This window comes from Lissotriton vulgaris, chromosome 2_1, assembly GCF_964263255.1.
Source record: "Lissotriton vulgaris chromosome 2_1, aLisVul1.2, whole genome shotgun sequence".
NCBI classification, from domain to species: domain Eukaryota; kingdom Metazoa; phylum Chordata; class Amphibia; order Caudata; family Salamandridae; genus Lissotriton; species Lissotriton vulgaris.
In genome coordinates, this window is record NC_141687.1 from 626,112,005 (window position 1) to 626,128,494 (window position 16,490).

At 40.4% G+C, this 16,490-nt stretch overlaps 1 protein-coding gene across 1 annotated transcript in view; it reads left to right on the plus strand.

Moving 5' to 3' along the window:
* The window catches only part of LOC147730880 (bone morphogenetic protein 8A-like), a 320,574-nt gene that overhangs the window by 112,881 nt on the left and 191,203 nt on the right, over positions 1–16,490 (plus strand). The window lies entirely within an intron of this gene.

Genomic DNA, 16,490 nt, shown 5'->3' on the forward strand with positions numbered 1-16,490 from the left:
TGTCTGTTGAAACTTTGCCAATCAAGACGCCTGCATGATAAAAAAAATTCTTGCATTATAAGCACAGCTACAAAAACCATCAGCCTCTCAGCAGGGCAGCCCAATTCCAACTGCCAACCGTGGAATCGAGCCAAGTCCAAATACAGTATGATACCTCCTAGGTTCCATTGCATTATGATGACAGTGCCAGACCCAACTTCCAGCATAGCCACAACACATCTCCCTGCTAGTACAACCCCAAGAGAACTCAACAGCTGTACAACCACCAAGATAAGTGAATGTGTACGGGAATAACATAAGGAGTCAAAGGTAATGAAGACAGATGCAGGAAAAGGAAGACATTGTTGTGAATGTCTTGAAATAGATAGAGGGACCATTCAATAAGACCACAGAAAAGCTAACCTAGATATTACATATTTCACCATAAACTTATCAGAGCAAAATTATTTCATGGCAAAGTTCCTACCAACATTATTTCATGCCAAAGTCCTTCCAGCGCTTAGGTCATTACATCTTCCTCCTTTTTGATTCATTCACCATCTCTAGAGCAGCCACGAACGTAGGACTAACCTCACTATTCATAATCAAGAATAATACCAGTAAGCACTATGACAAGACAGGTGTAAGGTGTAGGAATTCATTGGAAGAGTGACAATGACGGTTCCTAACACACAGTATAAACTCCATCAACCTGACCTATGGTGCTTGAAACAAATGTCCAAAAGTACTTTTCACTGCCAGCCTAGCTTGTAGATTGCTAAAATATTATTGAACCATCACCTTCCATAATAGCCTCAACAGTCCCAGTACATACACCCAGTAACATGAGGCACAATATGCAAAGAAGGAAATAATTACTGTTGCCTTAGTGTAAAGACTGGATACCTCACAAGGTTTTACTGACTGTATATCCATAGTTGCAGCCTCGACTGTCCTGATTAAAGGGATGCTGTAGTGGCAGAGTCAATCGGATCAGAGCATTTCCATGTGCATTATTATGCACTACCTGGATCCAAAATGGGCATCGTGTAACACTGTCACGCACAGCATGCATGTGATCTCATCTAAATGCTGAATAGAGACGCGGAGGCTGCACAGGAAGCTGCTGGTGCCAAGTTCTCCTACAAGCACAAAACTGCTCACAAGGACAAAACTTGTGTCCGTGCCAATTCTGGATCATCAGCAACATGGTCTCCTCCAATCTTCAATGGAGTGGCAGAAGACTCTGATCCTACAAAGTGGGTTCTTTGCTAACATTGAAGGCTAGTGACATGCGCCTGTCCACCACAGGCTGTAATCCCCTCTCAGCGCCTTGAGACCATCTTGGGTGAGTAGCTGCACTTTACAAACCCCTGATTGATTAATACTCAGTGCCAGTGTAGTAGATGTGCCAGTGAAGACACTTACATGATACAAATAAGTTCTAGCCATCTATTTGCATGATAAGCAAAGTGAGTCTGGAAGATGATTTTCTGTCAATAAAGAGCATTACGAATTAAGCTTATGCTAACATAAGATTGTGTTTACACTATCCTCCATCTTGCCTCAACGTCACAATATACCATGTGATAACTATTGCTATTTTGGTTCTAAATAAAGTATTGCTAGTGTTCACATGACTAAGCAGAGAGTGTTCTAGGAGAAATTTTACCACTGTACCAAACCGACTATGATATCAACCGTCCCAGGCTCTTCCTAAAACAATGCATCTGTTCAACTGTTCAGCTAAAACTATGAGAATTACTAAATCTCAATGTATTAATATCCTGAGAGAATCCTCAAATGTATCCTGTAATAAAATGTTTCTTCTAGATGGTTCCCTTCTGTTGCAAAATCTGAGAACCACATATTCCTGGAACCTACTTGACCTTTAGAAGGCTCCTTGAACGCTGCTGGTTCCTTAACTCCGGGAGACCTTTTTGACACCAGTCCGGGAGGACTGCAACGCTTATGCTGCCTGGGCTGCCATGGACGACGTCATTCACCGCCCAAGGTGCGGACTACGTTTCCCAGCATCCTTTCCTGGCGCCTGCTACCAGCGTCACTCACAAGCGCCACAAGGCGCTTAAAATGTTTTGGGACTCCCGCAGCGCGGGACGCGCGCGGGCGTGCCCGGGCGATGCCTGGGCCGGTCTGTTCCTGTCAAAGCCTGATAGAGACTAGACTGGGCCACCCCTCTAACATTGGGATATTGATAGCCCAGTAGCTGTGTGGTAAGCCTGGACTATATATTGCTTGAACTCTTTGTGTATTTTTAAGTGTCCTGTTTCCTTTGACTTATAGTGTAAAGAGGTGCTGATTCAATTATGAGTAAACGCAAGGGCCCTGCTGCTACATTGGATGATTTTATCATAAAGGCAGAATCCTTACTAAATCATGATATTCAAATTGCTGAAAGGCGTCTATCTCTTGAACCGGCACATACCCAAATGTGTTCGCCTAGGTCCTCAGGTACTCCGCATTTATTTCTATTGGTATCTATAGAAACTGGCACAGATGATGGGCTGACACTTAATTGCTCTACCCTCTCCTTACCTCCGGGGCAAAATGGCCCAAATAGTTCACCAAGTCCGACATTGGGAGCAAGATTAAGGTAGCAAAATCCGAGATTTGGGAAAAAAGGAGATGATAAGTGTGTAAAAAAGAAAGTAATCCCAGTTGTAAGGAAACCAAGGTCTAAGGCCTCAGGGGGCTTAGTACAAGGAGTGAAATCTAAATCCAGCACTGATGTACTAAGGGTATCTGTGAAAAGTGTTAGTACCCAGACAGAGGCCAATAATGACCAAGACCACCCTGATTTGAGAAATTCCTATGGGGGCTTTGAACGAATTGTAAAAATATCTCTTGAGTCTGCTAAGGAGGCTATTCTATCTGAGCTAGTGGATCATATTAACGTGGTTCTGAAGTCCTTGGAAGAGAAGTTGGGACACATGCAAAAAGCCATAGGATTCCGGAACAACAGTGGTTATCCCTCTAGCTATTGCGCCCAGAAGGGAGGGACAAAAAACACACATATAGATCCATCGTTGGTAATAGCGCTGGGTGGCAATAGATCAGCATTAGGTGAATCAGAAGATAATATGAGGCGTAATGTGGCTGGAAACAGTACCAGGCTACATTCCAAGTCCACAAGAGATGATAGGGTGGTCACAGTAGAAGGTGGGACACGTGCCAGCACTGAACCCCAACGGAACAAGATTGGTTCTTTACATCGAGACACAGTCCACGACAGATCAGGCAATCAAACTGGGAAATATGTACTATGTAGCCCAAAAGGTACAGACCTAATTCCAAATAATGATGTCCTAAAGTTACCTCCTGCCTCATGCCCATATGTGATAATATTATCAGGAGTACCGGCCCTTAGGAGGGACCAGAATGAGAACTGGGTGAACTTAAGAAATAAGACGGTAGACTGAGTAGCAAAATTTAAGCAATTTAACTTACTGAGAGCTGTAAACATTTTGATGGTGTGTAGGGTGGGATGGGTGGGAGAATCTAGGAAGAATATCAGGGGCGACTGTGTGGTGGTAAATTTGAGACGGCCGCAGTTGGTTTGGGCTATTTTAGCTACTAAAGAGGAAACTACTCTAGGGAATACTAGTATCTGCGATTTCCCGTGAGGATATTTTTACAGACCCACGGAGAGAGGAAATGTAACTAGTACTGATTCTATAGTCCCACTATTTAATAGCTTTGAGGCATTGTCATCCCCGGAAGCTTACCAGCCTGATCTTTATAGGGATTGGACAAATGAAATAATAAATCGAGAAACAGTAGATGGAATCCAAATATCGCAGGTACCAGACACAGAGGTGCATTTAGTAACCCCAATAAGAAGCAATGACCCCAACTCATCAAATGGAAACTTTGGAAGAGACCCATTGTTGACTAGGGACTCGATTGAGACTCTGAATTTATGTTTCACATCATGGACTATAGCTGGTCTAAAGAGAAATACAATTGATACATCCTGCAATGAATACATAGAGTCTAGTGACAACTTTTACAGGAGACTTGGTTACTAGAAATTCCACATAGAGTTGGCTTTTTAAAATATTTAGTGTGGGGGGCCAGCCCCTCAGTGAAAGGAAGGCCTTCGGGGGGCTTGGTGATACACGGATTTCCTTGGAAATCAATATCATTTCTTTAAATGCACCATCCCGAGATATATTGGGACTAAAATTAGCCTCAAAGGACGGGGATGCTCCATTTTTATTTAACATCTATAACAGACCAGGCCCTGCTCACCGTGAATCAGCAATAATAAGCCAGCTAGAATTTTTCTTAGATACACTGGGACACAAACCAAGCATTATAATTGGAGGCGACTTCAATTGTAATTTTGAACCTCTATTGGGATTTGGCAATTTGTTCGAGGATGAAGATATGGCGTACAATATCCCCGTTATAGAAAGCGATAAGGAGGTGAACTGTTCAGTTGCTGCGACCCAAATATTAAAGCTTACAATGGGGCACAATCTGAGAGCATGCAATGGATGGTTGCCCTCTGACAGACCAAATGCACATACTTTCTTTAGAGGTAGATCCCGAACAAACATAGATTATATACTGGTGACACTAGGATTTTGGAGCCACTTAGTTGATTTAAACATTGATGTTAGAATGGAGAGTGACCATCGACCCTTTGAGGCTGATGGTATTACCCATGTTTTTTCTCCCCACTCAAACAGACACTAAGGGAAATAGTACCAAGGAAGATGAAATTATATTAAGTAATAACAATCGAGCTATAAAGTGGCCATATACCTTAGGGAACCCTAAAGCCATGACTAGTTTCTATTCTACTTTTGCAGATAATGTTGCATCATTCCTAGAACAATCTATAGGTCAAATTCAGATGTTGGACCTGCACGGCGTACTGGTAAATGCTTTATGTCCGGTGCTAAGGAAAATACCCAAAGAGGGGAATGCAGGCACAACATATAAGAATAATTATGGTAACCCCTGGTACAATGGGAACTGCCGGGTGGCTAAAACCGAGCTAATTCAGGCTGTAAGAGTAATAACATAGCTTCAATAAGGGCAAACAGATAGAACTATAACCAGATCCTAGAGGAAGCAAAGAAACTTTGAGATGATGAGATCTGGTTAGGCCTAATTTGTGCGGCTAAAGCCAAGGACCAGGCAGGATTTTTGAATTTGATAACCAAAGGGAATAGGTCAGGAAGGACGGAAAAAGATTTATTCCTTGATGAAAACACATGGGTGAATCCTTTCTCAGGACTTTATTCTGAAATTAATGGTGATGTTTTTGTGGTAACGTAATGCTCCATGTAAATATAGTTTTCAATAAAAAAATTACAGAAATTAAAAAAGATATGAAGAACAATGTCAAGGCAGTTAATTGCACTTCAGTCTTGGTGACACATTACTCGTATTGGGATCAGTTAAATCAGGTAAAGCACCAGGACCAGATAAAATTCCTGGTGACCTTTTAAAACATGACACAAGAGTCTGGGGACCTTATATAAACTGCCTTTGTAATGCGATAGCTGATTTTGAACCAATACCAGACACATGGGAGGGGGCAGATATAGTCACAATTTTTAAAAAGGGAAATCGGCATGATCTGGCAAATTATTGCCCCATTAGTTTGATTGATTTCCCACAGAAAATATTTGCTAGGCATATTTTAATTAGTTTAACTGCATGAATTGAAGAGGTTGATTTACTTTCGAAACATCAAGCTGGGTTTAAGAAAAAAACTAGCACTGTTGATCAAGTCTTCAGATTTATGTGTATATGCAGGAAATATATAAATCTGAGAAAAGGTAGTTTATATATTGCCTTTGAAGATTTAAAGGCTGCGTTCGATTTGGTACCCAGGAACTTGTTATGGGGTTGTTTGAAAGACCTGGGGGTGCCAATCGAACTGCTTGTCCAAATTATTAGGCTCCATGAGGGAAATTATGCCAAAGTGAGATGGGGGCCGAGGGGTGAACGCCCCAAGGAAATACCGGTGAGACGGGGAGTACGACAAGGATGTGTATTGGCGCCAACCTTGTTTAGCCTCTTTGTAAATGACATCCTTTGATATTTGGAAGGTTGAAGAAACGACTCACCTAGGTTGGGAGGCGAAGTAATATCAGCGTTACTCTTCGCTAATGACACTATTTTAATTTCGCAAACCCCTAGTGGACTCCAAAATCTGATGAATACTTTGCAGTTGTATTGCACCAATAAAGGCCTTGAAATAAATTCCAGCAAGACTAAATATATGTCTATTAATCCTCATAGATCTTTTAAAAAGACTTTAGAGCTAAATTGTCAAAGACTAGAGTATGTTCATAGTTTTAATTATTTAGGTATCACATTAGACGGATGTATGTCATTACATCGCATACTAATACCACGCATGCCATTACAATGCGGGTATTAGTACGCAATGTCAATGACATCGCATGCCATAACATCGCCTACTTTTACCACGAGTATGCTTTTAACACGCATGCCATTACAACGCAAAGGCATGCGTGGTAAAGCTATACTTGTGGTAAAAGTATGCAAGGTAAGTAACATCCCTATCCCTACACCTACACCACAGACTACTCCCACCCCTACACTGCCCCAACCCAAAAACACTGCCACACTACTACACTACCCACACTACTTCCACCCTTACACTACTCTAAACCACTACTACACTACCCACACTACTCCCACCCTTACACTACCCTAAAACCTAAAACACTACTACGTTACCCACACTACTCACACCCCTACACTACCCTAAACCCTATAACTCTACTACGCTACCCACACTACTCCCACCTCTACACTACCCTAAACCCTAAAACACTACTACGCTACCCACACTACTCCCACACTTACACTACCCTAAACCCTAAAACACTACTACGCTAAACACAATACTCCCACCCCTACACTACCCTAAACCCTAAAACACTACTATGCTACCCACACTACTCCCACCCCTACACTACCCTAAACCCTAAAACACTACTACGCTACCCACACTACTCCCACCCCTACACTACACTACCCTAAACCCTAAAACACTACTATGCTACCCACACTACTCCCACCCTCACGCTACCTTAAACCCTAAAACACTACTACGCTACCCACACTACTCTCACCTCTACACTACCCTAAACCCTAAAACACTACTACGCTACCCACACTACTCCCACCTTTACACTACCCTAAACCCTAAAACACTACTACGCTACCCACACTACTCCCACCCCTACACTACCCTAAACCCTAAAGCACTACTACGCTACCCACACTACTCCCACCCCTACACTACCCTAAACCCTTAAACACTACTACGCTACCCACACTACTCCTACCCCTATACTACCCTAAACCCTAAAACACTACTACGCTACCCACACTACTCCCACCCCTACACTACCCTAAACCCTAAAACACTACTATGCTACCCACACTACTCCTACACTTACACTACCCTAAACCCTAAAACACTACTACGCTACCCACACTACTCCCACCCCTACACTACTTTAAACCCTAAAACACTACTATGCTACCCACACTACTCCCACCCTTACACTACCCTTAACCATGAAACACTACTACTCTACCCACACTACTTCTACCCTTACACTACCCTAAACCCTAAAACACTCCTACACTACAACACTACCCACACTACTCCCACTACTCCCACCCCTACACTACCCTAAACCCTAAAACACTACTACGCTACCCACACTACTCCCACCCCTACACTACCCTAAACCCTAAAACACTACTACCCTACCCACACTACTCCCACCCCCACACTACCCTAAACCCTAAAACACTACTACGCTACCCACACTACTCCCACCCTTACACTACCCTAAACCCTAAAACACTACTACGCTACCCACACTACTTCCACCCCTACACTACCCTAAACCCTAAAACACTACTACGCTACCCATACTATTCCCACCCCTACACTACACTAAACCCTAATACACTACAAAAAAACAAACACTACCACACTACACTACTCTAAAACCTAAATCACTACACTACTTAAACACTACACTACCCTCCCCAATACACTACACTAAACAAACATGACAACACCACAACACACACTAAAACGTTTTTAAAAAACACACACACAACACAAACATTACCACACTAATTTTAAACTACCCTAAACTTTACAAAAGTAACCCCCACCCCATGCACAAACCCCCTTACCTCTTTCCTATCCAGCATCGCCGTCGGATTCTGCTTCCTCCTTTCTGCTTGCTTCACGTCGTTGTGAGGAAACAGCCTAAGTTTCCTCACAACGACGTGAATAGCCGCCCCCGCCGCAGCTGCCGCCATTACACATTACATCGCATGCATTGTAAAAGCGCATGCGATGTAATGGTATGCGTGGTTTTACCACACGTTGTAACATTGCATGCGTTGTAACACATGCGATGTAAAAGCAACGCGTGGTAAAACCCGCGTTGTAATGGCTGTTCCCCACATTAGACACGAAACCACAATTGGAAGAAAATAGAATAATCCTGCTCCAAAACTCCACTCCTATTATAAAAAAGCATGTGGGGAGCACCTCAAAGGCAGTTTCTCCTGCCATCGAGGTTTTTAAATTTAAGGCACAATCAGCTGCCCTGTATAGAGCAGATGTATGGGGGCCATATTCGAATCGGAATTATGAAGTTGGAGAAAATAATTTCTTTCTGAAATTATTATCTCTTCCAAATAGGACACCCCTGATTCCAGGTTGTCATGGATTTAAATTTTAAACAAACTGATAACCACGCTTTATTACGCCCCCTTTTATTTTGAATAAGAATCTGGTTAACAGTGGAGCATTTATATTATAAAAAAGGACTACAGGAGATTATGAGCACTGGACTGTTTAAGGTTATTCCATGGTTTCAACATGTGTCAACTTGGTTAGAAAAAATAGGGTTACTTCACAATTGGGAGGAGCCTTCAGAGCTCACCATGGCTTGTAGCAAGTTAGTAAAGTCATTCTTTTGGGCTTATATCAACAATAATTTGCTACATGATTCAAGTCTGGGTTCTTTAACATCAACATTTCTCCTGTTTAAAGATATAGCTCAGTTTGAACCATTTCTAGATGAGGTGCGCCCACAAATTGCGAAATCCTTGTACCTGATATTTAGATATGGGGTTTTACAAACAAACGATAATAAATCCATATGGGGCAGTAATCGTAATGATATAGACTATGATAAGTGCATGTTATGCACAAATGGGGTTAAGGTCAAGGAAGATGATTCACACATAATATTTTTTTGCCCTCTATACGACGCTCCGAGGAAAAAATGGATCAAACCCCTCTGCAATAATTTGAATATTAGGCATTGCAGAGAGGTTGAGCGTATAATGAGGACGGATACCATGCAATTGGTAGTTTTTGGTGTGAGCAGATTCCTATTTAATGTGAGTATTATAAGAGATAAATTGGGTTAAAATTGTAATAGCCCACTATGTACTTCTAGTAAATGTTTGATATATTTTTGCATCTGCACTTGAAAAATTGTGATAACCCAGTTATGAATTTTTCGATTAACCTATGAAAATCCAAATTTGGTGAAGTCATTGGATATCAAATAATTTGAATGTTGTAATTGTAAGGATGGCGACTGAAGGATTTTAAAAGGTTTTTATCTGCCTACTTTTAATCTTTGTAAAACACTTTTTATTGTATTTATGTGGCTATTTAGTTTTTAATTGTATATTTCTAATAGATCATGAAATTGTGTTCTATTACCCCACTATGTGGAAAAATCACCTGTCGACAAAATGTACAATGGGAATGCTTTTTTTTAACAAGTGCTTTTATGGTCTAAAAGACCGAAATAAAGTTACATTGATTGATTGATTGGTATTCCTACAGAATATATGAAAGTCTTTGTCTAAAGTCCAATAAAAGGGCGTGCAGTTCTGTAATTGAGGAACATACCTTTCCACATCCTTAACAGACAAATCTACACCAGATTTCACTTAGAACTGTTCTGAGTTCCTTGGATTCATGATTTATATGCTTTGCTGCAATACTCGCTTATGCTATGCTTATTGTAATCTGTTTCATTCTTTATATAAAGTTTTGAAACAACAACCCTTTTTTGTCATTTTTAAGAGAATGTTTCAGCATATGCATGTGAGTTTACTGAACTAGAAATAGTGACGGTTCCAGTCAGGAAGCACTAAATTCTGTATCTGGACTACAGTGTTCCTGTTCCTAGCCATTGGCATGCCCATGAGCTACAATTTGAGACTAATTTGTGGGCCGACATGAGAAAAACCACCAATCTCTTCGTGGGCAGTTGTGATTCCAAATGCAAACCATGAAATACAGGGTACAGTATGACTCTTCCAAATTTCCATTACATTATGACAGTGCCAGGCCCAGCTCTCAGCATAGCCATAGCACCCATCCAATTATTTTATCTAAACAAACAACCATTCTGAATAGTTAAATATGGCCCTGACATGCTTGTAGCTGACAAAAGAGCAGTGATGGCTATTATATCACAAGTATGTGGACAACAAGGACCCCTTGAATGAGAAATAAAGTTATTCCTAGGACAGGGAAAACAAATTGTATATATCAATCCTAGGCAATCATCATAACAAAAAAGGGAACAAGGTTGCAGAAAAAGGACATGTGAAAACACTAAATTATCAGACTTTTTAAAATTATTTACACATTTATATTAAAATCATAATTCACACAATGCATAATAGTGAATACATCATACATTTAAAAACATGACTATAAATTCATAACAAATATACAAATTTGTTATGAATTTATAGTCATGTTTTAAATGTATGATGTATTCACTATTATGCATTGTGTGAATTATGATTTAATATAAATGTGTAAAAAATAAAAACAAAGTCTGATAATTTAGTGTTTTCACATGTCCTTTTTCTGCAACCTTGTTCCCTTTGTTGTTATGATGATTGCCTAGGATTGATATATACAATTTATTATATCACAAGCACATGAGCAGACAGAAAAAGTATGAAACTGGGATAGGATAGGATATAGTTTTAAAGAGCGCTCGAATGCCGAGGCGCCTTGGCGCTAAGAAGTGAAATAGAGTATCACAGCGGCTGTACCTGATTTTTAGAGAAGTGGAAACAGCCATGTTTTTAGCGGGTTCCTAAAAAGAAGCTTATTAGACATTGATCTCCTGGAGATAGGCAGCTGATTCCACAGTTTGGCTGCACAATGTGACAGGCTCCTGCCTTCCCATCTGGCTTTACGAATTTTAGAAATACAAATGAACCCTGGGTCAGTGGATCTAAGGTTTCTGGTGGGGATATACCAGGAAAAGAGATTCCGGAAATCGGCAGCCCCTCCGCCGAAGAGTGCCTTATGGGCCAAGCATAGGGCTTTGAACTCCGTCCTTTCCTGGATCGGGAGCCAATGTAATGACCTAATGGCAGCAGAGGTGGAGTGCCCTCTAGGGATGTTTAACAATAGAAACAACAGCAAGTGTTTCACATCCTACTGTTCAGGGTGGCTGCTATCTTAAAACACTAAAGCCAGAGAGAGAGAGAGAGAGAGACAAGTAACATGCAAACGCATAAGCAAATGTAAGGTTGCTGGAAAAAACAGCAGAAATATAAACAGTCTCTCTACAATATGGTAATTTGTATGCCACTGCAAAGTTCTATGTTGAAACTGTTCAAAGCTTTTATATATATCGATTGAGTGTTGGGCCCAGATACTTATCTCAGTTAATAGCTCAGATGTTTATTGTACCTACTGCAGCGATCTTTGAGGCCACAGATTTAGATCCTAGTGAGAAAGCTCAGTGGGTAAATCTATGGAAGACAGATGGGTGTGTGATCTCAATGTCCTAGGCTTCAGTCTCAGCAAGACAGTGGCATAGGGAACAGTAGGGTGTGGTGTTGCAGTCTAGTGCTCTGCACCCACGTGACCTGGGCGGTGCCTCGGATCGTGAGAGGCAGTACACCACATAGGGGATGGGGGAACAATCCCTTCAAATTCTAGAGTGAGGGGCACAGGGGACGGTGTTTTGAAGTGGAAACTGAAGATTAAAAAACAGTGGCACGCAGAATGTGTTTCTGAAGCCAATCTGCCCATCACCTCTCTCCTTGAAGCATGTAACTTGAGGAGCAAACACTTTGGGGGCTGCACGACTTGTTTTGTTAAATATTTAATTTCTGTCTTTGAAGTATTGAGCCTCTTCTAAAATACTTGTGTTTGTCAAACCAGGTGAGCCAGTAGTGGAAGGGAAGGCAGGTGATGTGCATTTATTTTATTGCTAGTTCCATTGCTTTGAGAAAAAGAACGATTTTAGGAGAGGCTCAACATCTTGATGAGCAGAATAAAATTAATTATTAAATAATCAGAGCTCAGTTTACTCCTTAGGTAACAGCTCTTCGAGGAGAGGCTTGCAAAGTGCTGCATTATTTCAGACAGGCATGTTTTGTTTGATTTTCAGTGTCCATGGAAAAATTACAAAGAGGAAAAAGAACTTCTTTAAACCTTATGACTACATGAATGTGTATGTGCATAATTTCTATTTAAGGTGAGATAATTGTGTTTTTTTTTTACTCCACATATTAACACCAACCGAATAACAGTAATTGAATACACTAAACACAAAGCACTATAGATGGCTATAATCCTACAGCTTATGAATTTCACAAAGTACCACTTTGAGTCTGGGCTCAAATCTCACCATTCCTACTCGACTAAGGTATTTGATCCGAAGCCTCTCTTTACTTAACTATGTATGACTTAACTTAGCTAGTATGGGAGCATATTCAAGTAATTCAGCACAGAATCTTTGCTTTGCAAATCCTTACTTATAAAGCTTGTGTTACTTGAACATGAAATACCTTGGGGGGGGGGAAACAAGAAGCGTTTGGCAAAGAGATACAGTTTGTTTAATTAACCAAAGCGGCTGGGAGAACAATTAGAGGCACAGGGTCTGAGGACTGTCTCAGTTTACAATCAGTCTTTGGCCTTACAGTTCATCACAGGTAATATAAGGTTTCCAGTGATCCATATATGGTGAGGAATGAAAGTTGTTGCCTTTGGAGTCTTAAATGAATTGTCTAATGGAAAATACAAGTGAGCCTCCACCTTGCATGGACACAATGTGGCCAGTGGGTAACCTATCCGGATGTCTGGCTGGGGACCGTGTAATCACTGTGTGTGCTGTGTACTTATTTGCTATATGTTCCTAACACCTGTAGCATCTGACTTCATGGTGTTTTAGGCACGCACGCGTGTCCCCTATAGCCAATCTCTCTTGACCATTGTAATGTTGCTGTGCCTATCTAAGGGATTGAGCTAAGGTTTTCTGTTCATGCGTTTGTCTGCTGACTATGTGCCACCCCACCTGTGACCTATCAATCAGTGACCTCTGGCCTAGGTCTCATGCTTGCCTGACTACGTACTTGTGAGTCAAGGATCATGTGGAGATCACAACGTGTGATGTTGTTAATAAAGACGTGATTTCTTTCTCATAAATGAATGTATTGTTTTCCATATCAGCATCGACTTTTTCCATATTAACACTTACTTCAAATTTACTAACTGTAAAGGCTATATAAAGTGAAAACATGAGAAGCCGAAATGCTTTGAGTATCTCATGTCAACATCATCGAGGCATAAGGGTATTTTTAATGTTTCATGTATAAAAATGTTACTCAATCTAGTGATATAATCGTATAAGTACCTAATCGAAACTGATAAATGTTTAAAAAAATGTATTTAAAAGTTTTCATCACATTTTTGCATTGCATTTGTTGCCTCGTTTACATCTTTTGATGGCTCGACTCGTGCTTTGGCTTTTACAGCCAAGCCAGACCTTTGGCTAAACTCTCGCCAAGGGTGTCAGTGTCTCCCTCACTAGAAATGTTGTGTCTCCTGTGCCCTTGCAGAAAGATAGCTTTCTTGAAGGAATCTACTGACATTGTGGAATATTCTATGACTGGTGACTAAAAAGTGTGATCTTCACACATTTTGTAGATGATTTTAAATGTCCACAATTTAAGTTGAGGGAGGAGCAGACAGCTGAAGTAGAATCAAGCATTGCCGGGGTGTCTGCTGCTTGAAAGAAATGAAATGAAAGTGTGTGCAATTGGTTAAACTGCATATGTAAAAGGCTTCTGGTTAATAGATGGAGTCACTTTAGGCTTTCTGATGACCAAGATGCATTGTTTTGAGAGGTATTGTAAGGGTGTTCCAATCTTGGGCTGTGGCATGTATGCCTTTAATGAACAGTTATGAAAAGTGCCTGCACAAGGTACAATCGGCACATCTCTAACATCTAGACTTTGGAAGCTATTTTTTTAATCTTTAAACTAAATGTATTTGCTCATTTTGTGGCTGCCTTTATTATACAGTGTGTAATGCAAGTTTTAAAAAAATGTACACATTCACAGTGCTTTCTGTGACAGGCAGGGACCTCCTGGAGCTAAAAATATATATGTCACTATTCCTTGCTGCACAAGGCAGGATTCAATTCTATGAACCGAGGTCTCGCAACAAAAAACAATGTATTTCCCACTGATGAGTTTAACTTGCATTTATTTTTCATTTAAGGTGTGCTGTATTTTATATGCAGTTACCTAATTATTACAGAATATTTTGTTCTTTTTAGCCACGCTTTTGGCTCTGCCTCTATGTTCACTGACCCCCATCCCCATTACACTCAGGATCACAGCATTCATACTGTTTTATTAATGCACCATGACTACTATGTTGAATAGTATGGAAAGTCTGGTTAAGGTTTTAACGTCCAGTGGAGGGAGAGGTGAGACAGGTGTGTTTGTTCAACTTGTCTGAGTTAGCTGAAAGTGAAAAAGTAATGTACTTTAATGTTTCCCAAACTGTTGGCAATGGGTTTTAAAGGTTTAGAAACATAATCAAAATGTCACTGTTAATTTCCCTCAAAGAAAGATTTGGGTAGTAGTGATGGACTTGACACCATGCTCAAATGCATGTTTAAACATAATGCACCAGCTGAATGTAGCGCACTTAGAGGCAATCACATACAAAGCACAGTAAATAAATAGTGCAATATGACAAATAGTAAATAAACGCACTGATAAAATAGTGGAGTATGATAGATAGAGGCCTTGACGAAGCCCACTGATTCCGGTCCTGAATTTCCGCTCCCGCTGACCGCTGCATTCAGAGACAGGAGGACGCCGTGCAGCTCCTCGCTTCTTGGCGTTTTACGGCATTTCCCCCCACATGCATCAATCTAGGATTTTGCATTTCTTAAATAGCGAAAATTAAGGAATCGCTATTTAGGAAATGCAAAATGCTATGCATCAAGAAATCCTAAAAGTTTTTAGGATTTCTTAATTTTCGGAAATTGCGATTCCTTAATTGCGAAGTGCAATTAAGGAATGGCATTACATTGATTCCTATGGGCCTAGAGGCCCATAGGAATCAATGTAGTCAATTGGAAGGCAGTAGCAAATTGCGAGTGGCACTTAGAAAATTTCATGGGTGCAGGGGGGGGTCCAAAGGACCCCCCTCTGCACCCCTGAAATGCATTTGAAAGTGCATGTTTCACACACACATGTCCTAAGGACATGTGTGTCTGTAACTGGACAGTTTAAAAAATGCATTTTTAAGCATTTTTAAACAATTTCGCAAATTACCACGAGGTTGAACCTCGTGGTAATTTGCACTTCCAATTTGAATACTCGCAATTTTTTTTTAAATGATGCATAGCTTTTAAGGAATCGCAAATTTGCAATTCCTTAAAAGCAATCGCATTTTTGGAATTCGGTAAAAATACCGAATTACTAAAAAATGCTTGATGCATCCCAAACACATATTTAGGAAGTGCAAACGGCCGAATTTACCGATTCGCACCGTTTGCACTTCCTAAATAGGTTGATGCATGTGCCCCTTCATCCTGCGGAGCCCCCTAAGGCTTTAGAGGGTTCAGAGTCGAGCCCCGCTGAGATCCCTTGCAGCCCCCGCAGCCGTGAGCATCAATTAAAACAAGCATTTGCTATGCAATAGGTCTCGCATTAGGGAAGTTTGAGCTATTGGTATTGAAAATGACACAATTTTTATTCATGTGTTGGTTTTAAAAGTAGCGAAGTTAATAGCTTTGTCATTTGCAATGCCAATAGTAATAATTTTTGCAAATGTGACACCTATAGCATTTGTAATGCAATATTTGTTGTATTTACGTGACTTACATGTATTGATATTACAAATAACAATGGCATTTAATTTTTTTATTAATTAATACTTAAATAAAAGTTATTGTAATTTATAATGGCAATAGCTTAAACTTTTGTAAATAACTTATGAAGATTATGTTTAGTTTATTTTATTGTGACGAAAATCCAAGAACAGAAGTGAAATATTAACATCTTTTTGTGACATTTGTAATAAAGCTTGAAACATTGAGAGAACATATTTGAACCAGTTGTTGTTGAATGGTTGCACAGATTGATGCTGTGGTGGCGCT